The sequence below is a fragment of the Merops nubicus genome, unplaced genomic scaffold (genome assembly GCF_000691845.1).
Source record: "Merops nubicus isolate BGI_N331 unplaced genomic scaffold, ASM69184v1 scaffold71, whole genome shotgun sequence".
Classification (NCBI taxonomy): domain Eukaryota; kingdom Metazoa; phylum Chordata; class Aves; order Coraciiformes; family Meropidae; genus Merops; species Merops nubicus.
The window spans coordinates 1-12587 of record NW_008585982.1 but is presented as its reverse complement, the minus strand read 5'-3'; positions in this window follow the sequence as shown (position 1 = coordinate 12587).

The window sequence follows — 12587 nt, the reverse complement described above, 5'->3', positions numbered from 1 at the left end:
GTCTTGGCCTTTTTTCTCCTGATAAATGGAGTAGCAAATTATTTAAAATGTGAACTGTGGAGTCATGTGTGTCTAAAGGAAGGATTTAAATTCTTTTAATATATATTTTTGTTTGGTTTTTTTGTTCTTTGAGGCTTGTCAGAATTACTATTTTCAGCTAGTTTATGCACTGGTGGCTGAGATGACATGGAAGACAGTATCTAACATGAGAAATACTGGAAGGCTTAGAAATATGTATTCTGAAGTGCAACAATATAGCTATGTGAACAAAATCCTCATCAAAGAGCTGTTCTGGTTTGTATTAAAATGCTTTTTTTAATAGTCTCTCTAAAAATACATGTTTGTAATTACATACTCTGTCTCTCTTTCCTTCCAAATTGATCTTCTTTTAGGAGTGACATTTACTAGCCCTGAAAAAAAGTGGGTCCTTTCCCTTACACAAGCAATTACGGTTAAAATTATTTCCTTCCAGCACTTGAAAGCATTACACAAACTGGAGCTTTACTGATCAGACTTGATTTCTGAGTTTCTGTAGAATTTGCATCTTTACACTGATTTGTTGCAACACTGTGGATGGAAAGCTCTGTTGGGCAGCAATAATACATGAAACAGTACATGGCACTACTTAAATAATATGCCTTTGTTGCACGTATTTTTAATGGTATACTGAGTACATTAATCACCAGGAAGCCCAGGCGTTCCAAATAACATAGAAATATAAGATATGCTAAGAAAGTTATTTGTTGCTAATTTTAGCCAGCTTTTGATACTTATATTTAGTTCTTACTGACACTGCCTGCTCTTGCAGATGAAAGGGCAAGAATTGACTTATTCTCTTTTTAAAATAAATGTATTAATTCACACCATTTGCTTATTAGTTGAAACTGTTTAAAAATGAGATCTTTCCCAGATGATGAAAGAGGTGCTGCTTCATGAGAATGGTTCATATATGAAAACAGCAGACTTGTATCAACAAGGTTTTTGAGCTATCCTTGTAACATATTATGAGTAGGCAGGACAATGCAGAAGAAGTGTGCACCCTAAACAGCCGGAATATGCACACAGGCAGTTTGCAGATGGTAAAACTAGTCTGAAGGAGAGTATCTTACAACACCACTTATGTCCCAGACTCACAGAAGTGCATTTCAGTGGTTGGAAGATGCCCAATTCACTGGCTCCATTTTCTTGTAGACTCCTCTATTTGAGGTTAATCTTTTGAGATGCTCAACTCTTCAGAGAAGCAACCTGTATTGTTTAATACTTCCAACTTTTTGCTAAGTGAAACCTGTCTGAAATTCCATTCTCTTCTGTTTTTCCTTGTTTCACATCCCCCTTCCTTTTTTTTTTTGTCCTTTTGTTCTTTGTTATTGTTGCTGCTTGTTGTTCTGCCTTGCCTTCCTCTTCCTCCTCCTGATGACAGTTCTCTACACTCCACTTTTTTCTTTGAATATGCACCCTACTGTGTCCTGAGAGATAACAAGAAGAATTGCAGTCTGTTCTCTATCTGTCTCTCCCCTGAGCTCTGCTGTGTTATCTGGGTTGATGTAGTTCCTCTGTGCTTTGTCTCACTGAAGCCCATCCTTCCTATTTCTTACTCACTTTTGGTTCTTTTAATCATGTCACTTTTCAGTTTGGCTCTCATTTTCTCTAAATCTTTCTGGAACTCTTCCCTTTTGTTTTTCCAGGGCTTCTCTCACCTGCTTGTCCTAGAGACTACATACTTCTAGTCTGAGATGTGATAAGTGAAAGTGTTGTACTCTTGGGAGAATAAATAACTAGCATTTTCCTCTGTCATCCATGCGTGTACCAACCATGCTGTCAGTCAATAGTGGAAAATGCATATTTAATTCTCAGACAGCTATGCCCATTGGTTCCCAGATGTCTCCTTCTGCCTTATTTTGGGTCACGAAGATGAGACATGATGTTTGCATGAGTTTCCTGGAGCTTTGCCAGCCCTACAATCTGACAGGTATGGAATTGCAGCAAGGTTGGGGAGATGTGTCTTGCCAGACCATTGGGCTGCATTTGTATTTCAGTGTGGGAAATACTGAGGCCCAAGCTAGTGCATAGCCTTTTAGATGAATTGTTGCAACCTGAAGGTGAAGAACAGCTGAGGTAAAGAGGGCCCGTTGCTAACAGAGGAGCAGGGCCAAGGACTGCTCCGTTTGGGAGCAATGTGACTTGGCAGGTTTGTGGGATGGGTCTGTTTGCAGCCTTTCCTAGAGGCAGGGACAAATGGCTTGCTTTCAAGTTCCATAGGTTACAAGTTTAAGCAGAGTCATGAGATAGGTTTGACTGAATCTTCTTGCTGGTGGAGCTTGGGGAATTTAATGGGAATATGATAATTGAAAAGTTCAGTGGTATCTTTGAAGGGTGGAGCCTGTGCTGGAGAGGGAGTATTTGTGAGACAGGTGCAGGAAGAAGGGGAGCACAAGACTAAACAGGACAAGGAAAAGCAGGGAGAAAGTCAGTGGTTCAACTGTGTATGATTTTGCCACAGTGTGTTGATTTTGTTTTGCTTAAGCTTTGGAACTTTAATTCATGATGGCAACTATTTTGTTCGGTTGCATACAGAAACTTTAAACCAGGAGTCTAAATTGATGCAGCACCAGAAACATGCAAAACTATTGGCTTTTCTACCTATAATTTAAGAGGGATCTGACTCTCAGCAGCATCCCACTTGAGGTGCATGGAAAAGAGGTTGCTTCCCAGGAGCCAGGATGCATGTATGTAGGCTTCAGAGGCAACTCCACTGGAGGTTTACTTCTGAGCTGATTGTAGGGCACTTGCAGATGGTGCTCCTCCTTAGTAGAGCACTGATCTAGGAGGCAAGGGAGAAGAATTATTTTGTAGGGTCTGTGTCTTGGATTTATGCCACTTAAATGTAGTTTGCTAGGATCCCTGTATGAGATCTAATTATATAATGTTTAGAGAGGGTGAATGGAGTTGGTGTAGTGTTCCTGAGGGTAAGCACCAGCCACTGGAGTTCATCGAACACGTGACTAGAGACTTTAATTTTAGGACCACAGAGTTCCTCTATTTCATATACATACCAGGCATTTCAGTAGAACTTTTTTTTTATTTGCCACTGAAAAGCTATGATTTATTTCCTCATGGGTATAAGTCATAGGCTGTGCTTGCTGCAGTGCAGAAGGCTCTGGAGGGAAAATGTAATCAAATGGAGAAGTATACTTGACTTATTCCCTCTTGATCCCAGTCTCTTCTGGGTTGCTTTTCTCTGCTTGTGGTTCTGCCAGTAAGCTGGGTTAGTGTCAGAAGGGGATTGTCTCATTTTTGTCATGTTCTGTGTGGCTCAGGAAAAAAAAAAATAAATTTGCAGAGGAGTAGCAGATTGGAAGAGGTGGAGAACTTGATCAGCTTGGCAGGGGGCTTTGAGAAGCTCCCACTTCTGTGCTTTACTTACCACTTTTACAAATATGTACAGCTACTGTGATTTGCATTTCCATTAGGCAGGTTTCTTCACAAAAGGGGAGGTGAGTCTAAAGAGTGTTACACTAGTGCATTTCAAGTGTGGTTTCAGGAGACATCAGCTATCACACTTCCTCACCTAAATGAAATTATCATAGTATCACTTCTGTATTTATGAAGTTGCACTAGGAATATGAGTTTACCCTGAATTAAATATTGGAGGAAGACTTTGGGAGATAATGAGAGTTGGAATGGGAGAATTTTCCATTTTAAGTGTAAAGGATGAATACTGGCATATTTACAGTGCATCTGTGACTGTTGTAGCACAGGTGGGCCCAAAATCTTTCATTCCAGACTCGGATAAATCATACAGATTTTTGCTGGCATTACCCATATGGACAAAAGGAGAAAACGTTAGTAATTAAGCCAAGCCAAAATCATATTTTCTGGCTAATTAGAGCTGTAGCTCTTGGTGAAGATATGAAAGCAAATAAAATAAAACTAGACTAGACATACTTCTTGTGAAAATTCCCAAAGCATTTCTCACTACCCTATTGTTCATGAGTAGTATTATTTATTTGGCATTGCAGGGCCAAATTGTACTTTGATTTATGACCATGCTGTTCCATGAATTTTGTCAGTTCAGCTTTGTGTTATGGGATAAAAGTGCTCACCCCTGGTGAACTTGAAATGCAGCTCCAGGCTGAAATCAGTTGTCTTCTCACGCATCTGTACTCACGCAGGTGACCAGCTGATTTTCACCTCTAAATCTTTATTCCTGTGATTAGCATGAGAGAACTTTGGCTAGATCTGAGCTAATGACAACCAAGGTAGACCTTGGGTTTTGAACTACTTACAGCTGTGTTTCCAGAAGATAATCAGTAACTTCTTGACACTGTGTTCCTAAACAGATTTCTGACAAAGGGCCCCTTTGAATTCATGTGAAGGCTCTTAGCAAGTCATCAGTATGCTGTAGTGTGTACCTTTAACGTACATGGCTCTGCAGCCCTCTCCTTCTGCCTTTGCACATTCTAGTATTTGGGAAAACAGTACCTGCCTTTTCCTAATCTTGTTTCAGAAGATCTTGACTTTGAGCAGGCTTCTTTGTATACAGTGTCGGGGCTCAAGAGAAGTGTGAAATTAATCCATAACTGGTGCATTGTCATAAATGGGGAAAAGTGTTATTTGTATATTTTTGTAAATATGTAACATTTAATGGCAGTTTTGTAGTGATGTGCTGTTTTTGGGAAAAAATAAAACAAATGTTTGAATATGCTTAATGTTAACACTTAACTGTGATTCAATTGCACAATTAATAGCTTAATCAAAAGTCTTGTGCAATATGTAGTGCACACACATAACCAAGTATCTGTAAGTGATTCACAACCAAGTTTTTGGCAACTTCTAATGATGGTGATAAGCTGGGCAGTACAGTTTATCACAGTTCCTTTCAGCTTCCAAACACGTAGCAGGCAAACTACTGTATACGTACCTGTGTACTCCACTGCATCCAAAGGTATGCATTTGTCCTGAGAACCTGCACTACAGGTTTTTCTTTAATAAAATATGGTTTTAAACTACTGGTTGCTTTGTTTTTCTTGTGAAGTGTTTCAAGGGATTTGTGGAGGGAAAATGGTTTAACTAGTCCCCAGAGTTTGTGTTTTGATTGTCAGTAATTAGTGGCAAACTGCTCAACTTCAGCAGCCCTGAACACAAAAGCTACAGCAGAGCTTCATCCTTCTTCACTTCATCCTTCTGTGCTAGTGGGTCAGCTTCACTCCTAGGGGAAGAGGGAAAAGTCCTTTTTTCCTGCGAGCCGGGTTGCTGCAGAATAGTTGGCATGAGGGTGACGCTCTGTGGTGAGACTGAGGCTATGCAACTGCAGTTGAAGAAAAATACACGTTCTAGAACTCAGCTGAATATTTCTGTCTAGCTCAAAAATTAAAGAATTTGGCAGGTTTTAACCTTCATCTACCTGTTAGAAACAGCCATAAACTGAACAAAGCTATGTGTGTTCTTCTGCCCTTCCCAAGTCTTTATTCCAATTTTCCATTTTCATTGATTTCTTCATACACTACTTGCTCCTTATTTATACTTTTTTTTTCCCTGTATTAGCTCCTTTATCCTTCCTTCATTCTACTTTTGTCCTGACAAGTTGCACGTAATGTGTAGAAGCCACATCCTCCTTACAAAATTGAAGGGTCTGCAAATCAAAGCCTGTCCTGAAGTTAGGATCCTGGGCCCTGCCTCTCAAAACACTCTGTTCCTGATCCTGCCAAGTGCTCCCTGTCTTTGCAAAGGTCACTGAATGCCTAAAGTCAGAATAGGCCGTGCATCCCTGCAATTTGGACATTCTTCCCTGCTTCAAAATTTTAATGGGAGTAGCTACTGGCTTAGCTCAGGTTTAGAGCTGGAATAGAGCTTATGGTTTGCTGACAGGTCATTGCCGCTCTGCGGCTTGGTACTGCAGCTGGGCCTTCCCAGGGAAAGCCTGACACTGGGGAACAACAAACTTGACAGTTCTTTTCACTTCCTAGTGCCCCCAACAGGGAAGAGCAGAGGTGTTGCTGAGTGTTGTGGTTGTGGATGGGTGATGTGAATCCTTCCCAAACCACCTAGTGGGGCAAAGCAGCAATATAACCTACTAGCTACTGATTTTTTAATTAGCCATAGAAATTTTATAGACTGCAGTGGAGTTTTAATGGTTTTTAAGGGATTATTTATTCATTGAGTGGGCATATTTTGATCAGCAGATGGGCAGTTAAAAGGAAATATTTCAAAATTGTACAATTAAATTTCATTTTCTCAGCCTGCCCTAATTTAACACTTTCTCATAGTCCCTACCTAAAGACTTGGCAGCCATAGGAACACCATGGGGTGGGCTATATGAGCCTACTCTATGGCATATCATGCTAAATGTGAGCCTGGGTTCAGAAATGAAGCTTGAGACTTTCCTTACTTGTGTAAGTCGGCTAGAAAACATTTTGCTGGTTGTCATTTTAGGTTCTCTAATCCTATATTTTGGCTAGTTGAGACTTTAAACTGCAATTTATCACTAAAAAAGCAGCCTGTTGAATCTCAAGTAACTATTTTTCAGTTTCCAAATTCAGTGCTCTGATATAAATCAAATCAAAATGAAAAGAAACCCTAAAATTTCTATTTTTTAATAAAGTTCCAATAGTTCTTTGAGGAAAGCTCCTGAGTTAGAAGGCCGGGAGTGTGAACAAACTGTTTCCATAACTGAGAAACCAAATGAAACTTTCTAATACTTAACCTGAAGGAATACTTGTTTCGGAAACCAACTTCCATGGAAAAAAAGAGTAAGATCATCAGTTTGCTTCTGTTTCCTTTGCTGTCCTCATCAAAGCCATATTAATTACTATGCTATTTTGAACTCTGACTTGTTTCAACAGCATCATAAATTATGTCTCTATAATAAAACTTCTGAGTCATAAACACCAGCCAATATTTTTTCCTGTTTTCCATTAAGACACTGATTTCTTTTCCATTTTTTTCTTTTAGTGACTTATGCTTTGAAAGATGCTTTGCTTTCATAGGAATCCAGCTGCTGTGGTGAAAAAGTTATTGTACTCTGACCCTCACAGTTTTCAAAAGATGAAGCAAAATGCTACAAATGTAGCTCAGTGTATTTTTAACATGATGAAAGGATCCATTTTTACCATAACACCAAAAGCTGACCTAAAAAAAAAAAAAAAAAAATCAAAACAGAAGCAATTATCACTCTACTTAAAAATTAATACTGAACCCAGGAATGAAGATTTACGCTTGGGTTCAACTTGGGACCATGTAGCTGTAATTCTGCTGAGCTCTCATTCTACACAATCTAATAGAAAAATTATTTCCTTGTCATCAGCAGATGAAAATCCTTGATGTAATGTAATTGTTTCAATTATCTAATATATTAGATAGGAATTAGAAGGAATGATACTGTATTGTCTTGATCTTAAGACAGATGTGTTAAAAATCAAATTGAAAAGAATATGATACATCATTTTATAGGAGAGAATGCTTTGGTAACTGCTCGTGAGAAAAATTAAACGGTCTTCTATGACATAAACCAGCTTCATTTATCAGTGGAAATATGGCAGAGGAAGCACTGCAGGACACTTACCCAGTATGCACTTCTAGTCTCCGTCTCCCCTGCAGCTGGACTTTTCTGCTTTGGAGCTGTTAGCTCTGTGTCTGATCACCTTTAGTAATTCTTTCCTGCCATGAATGTTGTTTATGGATCTGTATAAGCTTTTAGCATCCGTAAAATACTGTGACAGGTTCTATCACTCAATTGGGCAGTAAGTGAAAGTACCTCTGTGCAGTTGTTTTGAACCTGCCTCGTTAATTTTGATACCCTCAGCGGTTGTACTGTTGTACTGTCTCCTTTCTTTTTCCCCCCCAAAAAATTGTCTCTGAGTACACTGGTATGCACAAGGCTCAGACCCAGCCCTGTGGGATTCCCAAGGCTGACTGGAAAGACCAAGGCCCTTGGAAATAGAAAATTTATACCTTATTTTTTCATTTGTTTTCCGACCAGTTATTTATCCTATTGGGCTGTTTCCTTTTCTCCTGTAGCCACTTAAACCTCTTTACACACAGACATTGTCAAAAGTGGGTTGAAGGAATCCAGGCAGAATCTGTTCTTTTCCTGGGCGCTCACTAACAGCCTCACAGATCTCTTAGCACTTCATGAGCAATGACACCCCAGTACAAAAACTGCACTGACTCAACCCCAGTACAGTGATTTCTCAGTCTGTTCACTAATTCTTCACTTTTTGATACCATTTCCCCAGTACACCTGTAAAAATCTGTTTTCTGATTTATTTTTTTCCCCCTTCTCCATTTGGACCAAATGATTCATTCTCTAGCTAGGAGCCCTTCTTTATAAAGCCCTGTGCCTGAGTTCTGTAATGAGGCATCTGATAGTGCTCAGCTTATGCACGAATTTAAAAATATATAAATATATAAAACATACAGAAAAAAGAACTTAACATTAAAGGACTTCAATGCTTACCATGTGAGTGCCCACCTGCAAGAATAAACTGCAGTGGAGTATGTTAGGTATTGGTGGGGTCTTTTATATTGAATGTCTTTTGGATGCAATTGGGTAACCTAAATATTAAACGTGGCTTATAGGAAAACACAAAGATCCTCTTTAAAGGCTTTTTTTAGGCCATGAGCCTGACTAACTTAAGTGTTCATAGAATCCTAGATCACAGAATGGTTTGGGTTGGAAGGGACCTTTAAAGGTCATCTAGTCCAACCTCCTTGCAGTAAGCAGGGACACCATCAACAGATCAGGTTGCTCAGAGCTCCATCCAACCTGACCTTGAATGTTCCAGCACATGGGGCTTCTACCACCAATCTGGGCAACATGTTCCAGAGTTTCAGTAAGTTGTTCCAATGAGTTGCCCTTATTGTAAAAAAATTCATCCTTACATCTTATCTAAATCTACCCTTTTAGTTTAAAACTATTACTCCTTGTCCTATTGCAACAGGGGACAAAAATTTGTCCCCATCTTTCTCATAGGCCCCACATAGGTACTGAAAGGCTGCGATAATGTCTCCCTGGAGCCTCCTCTTCTCCAGGCTGAACAGCACCAACTCTCCCAACCTGTCTTCACAGGAGAGGAGCTCCAGCCCTCTGATCATCTTAGTGGACTTCTTCTGGACCTACTGCAACAAGTTCATGTCTTTCTTGTGCTGAGGACTCCGCTAGAGGTAGGCTGGACACAGCACTCCAAAGTGAGGTCTCACCAGAGCAGAGTAGAGGGATGGAAGCACTTCCTCTGAAATTCTGGCCACACTGATGCAGCCCAGGATACAGCTGGCCTTCTGGGCTGAGCGTGCAGATTGCTGGCCTATGTCCAGCAGTTTCATCCACCAATATGGTTACGTTGTCCTCCACAGAACTGCTCTCAGTCCCATCAGCTCCCAGCCTGTATTGATACAGAGGATTGCCCTGACCCACATACAGGTCTTTGCACTTGCCTTTGTTGAACCTCATGAGGTTCACACAGGCCTTCTTCTTAAGCTTGTCCAGGTTCCCTCTTGATGGCATCCCATACCTCTGGTGTGTCAACTGCGCTGTTCAGCTTGGTATCATCTGCACACTTGCTGACGGTGCTTTTGATCCGTCTATGTCATTGATGAAGGTATTAAACAGCACTGGTCCCAGTACAGGCATCTGAGGGACACCATTTGTCACCAATCCCCATCTGGACATCAAGCCATTGACCATACCCTCTGGATGCAACCATCCACTCAGTTCCTTATTCACCAAACAGTCCAGCCATCAAATCTTTCTCTCTCCAATTTAGAGAGAAGGATTTTGTGGGAGACCAAGTCAGAGGCTTTACAGGAGTCCAGACAGACCACATCCATAGCTCCTGTCCACTAATGTAGTCAATCCATCATAGAAGGCCCCTAGGCTGGTCAGGCAGGACTTGCTCTTGGTGAAGCCATAGTGGCTGTCTCAAATTGCATTCCTGTGCAACGTGTCCTTGAGCACAGCCTCTGGGACGATCTGTTCCATGATCTTCCCAGGTGCAGAGGTGAATCCGACAGGTTGGTAGTTCCCAGGGTCCCTCTTTCTACCTGTTTTAAAAATGAGTACAATGTTTCCCTTTTTCTAGTTACCAGAGGCTTCACCATGACTTTTCACCATGCCATGACTTTTCAAATACCATGGAGAGTGGCTTGGTGACTATATCAGCCAATTCCCTCAGGATTCAGGGATGCATCTCGTCAGGGCCCATAGACTTAGAAATGTTCAAATTTGTCAGGTGGTCACAGATGTGAACTTCTCTTACATTGGGAGGGACTTTGCCCTCCGGGGTCCCCAGTCTGTCAGCTCAGGGAGGTGTGAGAAGACTGAGGCAGAAGAGTTGTTGGATACCTCAGCTGCCTTCCTGCCTGTTGTCAGCAGCTTGCCAGTTGTGCTCCTCAGGGAGGGTACTCCTCCTTTAACCTTACTTTTCGGGTTGACATACCTGTAGAGGCCCTTCTTGTTATTCTTTGCATCTCTTGGCAAATTCAGCTCCAGCTGCACCTTGGCCTTCCTGACCCTGTCCCTACACAACCGGGTGGTGTCCCTCTACTCTTCCCAGGATACCTCTCCCTGCTTCCACTGCCTGTGCAGTTCCTTCTTGCTTTTTAGTTTGTCCAGCGGGTCTCGACTTGCCATGCTAGTCTGTAGACTTCCTTCACTGATCTCTTGCCCCTGGCAACTGAGAGCTGGATGGAAAACATCTTTAAAGAGCTGCCAGCTCTCTTCTGCTCCCTTGCCCAAGGGAATCCTACTGACAAACTCCTTACAGAAGTGGATGTTTTCTTTCCTAAAATTCAGGGTCCTGACTTTACACCTCACCTGACCCATAGCTCTCAGAACTGTGAACTCCATCAGTGTGTGATCATTGGAGCCCAGGCTGGCTCCAGTCTTGACAACACTTGCATTGGTGATCATCAGGTCCAGTATTTCATCTCCTCTTATAGGGATATTACCTGGCTTAAGAAGTTATCCTCTATGCATTCTAGGACTCTCCTGGATTGCCTACAGCTTGCCATAGTACTTTTCCAGCAGATGTTGGAGTGGTTGAAATCCTCCAGCAGGACAAGAGCCTGTGTGCATGACACATCCTGTAGCTACAGTAAGAAGGCTTCATCAACAGGCTCCACTTGATCAGAGATGGCCTGTAGCAGACACCAACCACAAGGTTCCCTTTGTTCCCTCAGTCTAATTCTTACCCATAAGATTTTGACCTGCTTGTGGCTATTCTTTGGGGACAGTAGGGGCAATGTCTCTGACCCTCCTTCCTCACCTGTCCCCTTTGAGCAGCCGGCAGCCGTCGATCGTGGCACTGCAGTCATGGGAGTCATCCCACCAATTTTCAGTAATGGCAATCAGGTCATAGCTTTCATGCAGCACAATAGTTTCCAACTCCTGCTGTTTGTTGTCCATGGTGGTGGTACCAGCCATGGACCTGTGTATTAAATAGACTGGATCCAGCTGGTTCTTCCAGTGTTGCTGCCTACAACTGGAAGGAGAGAGGAAAAAATAACTTCTGCCCCAGATTCCCTCACCGACTGTCCCAAGGCCCTGATGTCGCTTTTGATCGTTCTTGGCTTATGGGTTTGCAGTTTCATCTCCATCCACCTGGAAGATGATTAGCAATGGGTGGTAGTCCAAGGGCTGTACCCAGCTAGGAAATTTCCTGTTGATGTCATTAACCAGGGCCCCAGGAGGGCAGCAGAGGACAGTCTGTCCAGAATATTGGGCCCTCAGAATGAAGTCACCTACAACTAGAACCCTTATTTTCTTCCTTGTGGAGACGGTCATGATGTGGGGTGAAGGGGGGATAGGCCTTTCTGAACTTGGCAACACCTCTGGTGTAGGTGGACCATCATCCACATCCTCCACTGACTGGAATTCCCCATTCAGAGCCTTGTACCTGTTGCACAGAAGAACCTGAGAGGACAAGGAAGGGATTTACCTGCTGCCCCAAGCATGGACTTGTCTCCATTAATTTCTTTCCATTTAGGCTGCTGCCTTCAGCCTGGCAGGGGGAGAATACAGGGCCCTCTTGATCCTGGTTATTTTCTGGTGGGTGCTGCTGTTTCTGTCTCAGGGAGGGCAGACCTTGGCTCCACCAGTCTATCTATTGCTCAGCCTTCCTGAAGCTCCTTAACCTTTCTATTTCTCCTTGCAGCTCTGCCAACAGGCTGAGCAGACCATCCATCTGCTCACACTGCACACAGCTGTCCTCACAGCTGCCACCCATACCATGGCCAGGTTCTGGCACACCCTGCAGCCCGAGACCTGGAGGGCTGTGTGTGTCCGTGGGCACTGTGTCTGGGCTGACACATCCATTCTGAGCATAGAGAAAATGGCTTTCTGCTGGGTGGAGACCACAGCTAAGGTCTTCTGAGGGTGATGACAACCTCTTGAGCTCCCTTCCCTGCGAGCTGTGGCACCTGCCTGCTGTGCCACGCTGTTTGCCTGCTCTGTTTGAAGCACTCCTGTTATTTTTCTAATTAACATTAATTTCCCAATTAATATTACTTTCCCAATTTTTGCATATGTACTATTATACTATAATAGTAGTATGTATGTAGTAGAACTATTCTAAATATATATTTTTATATAT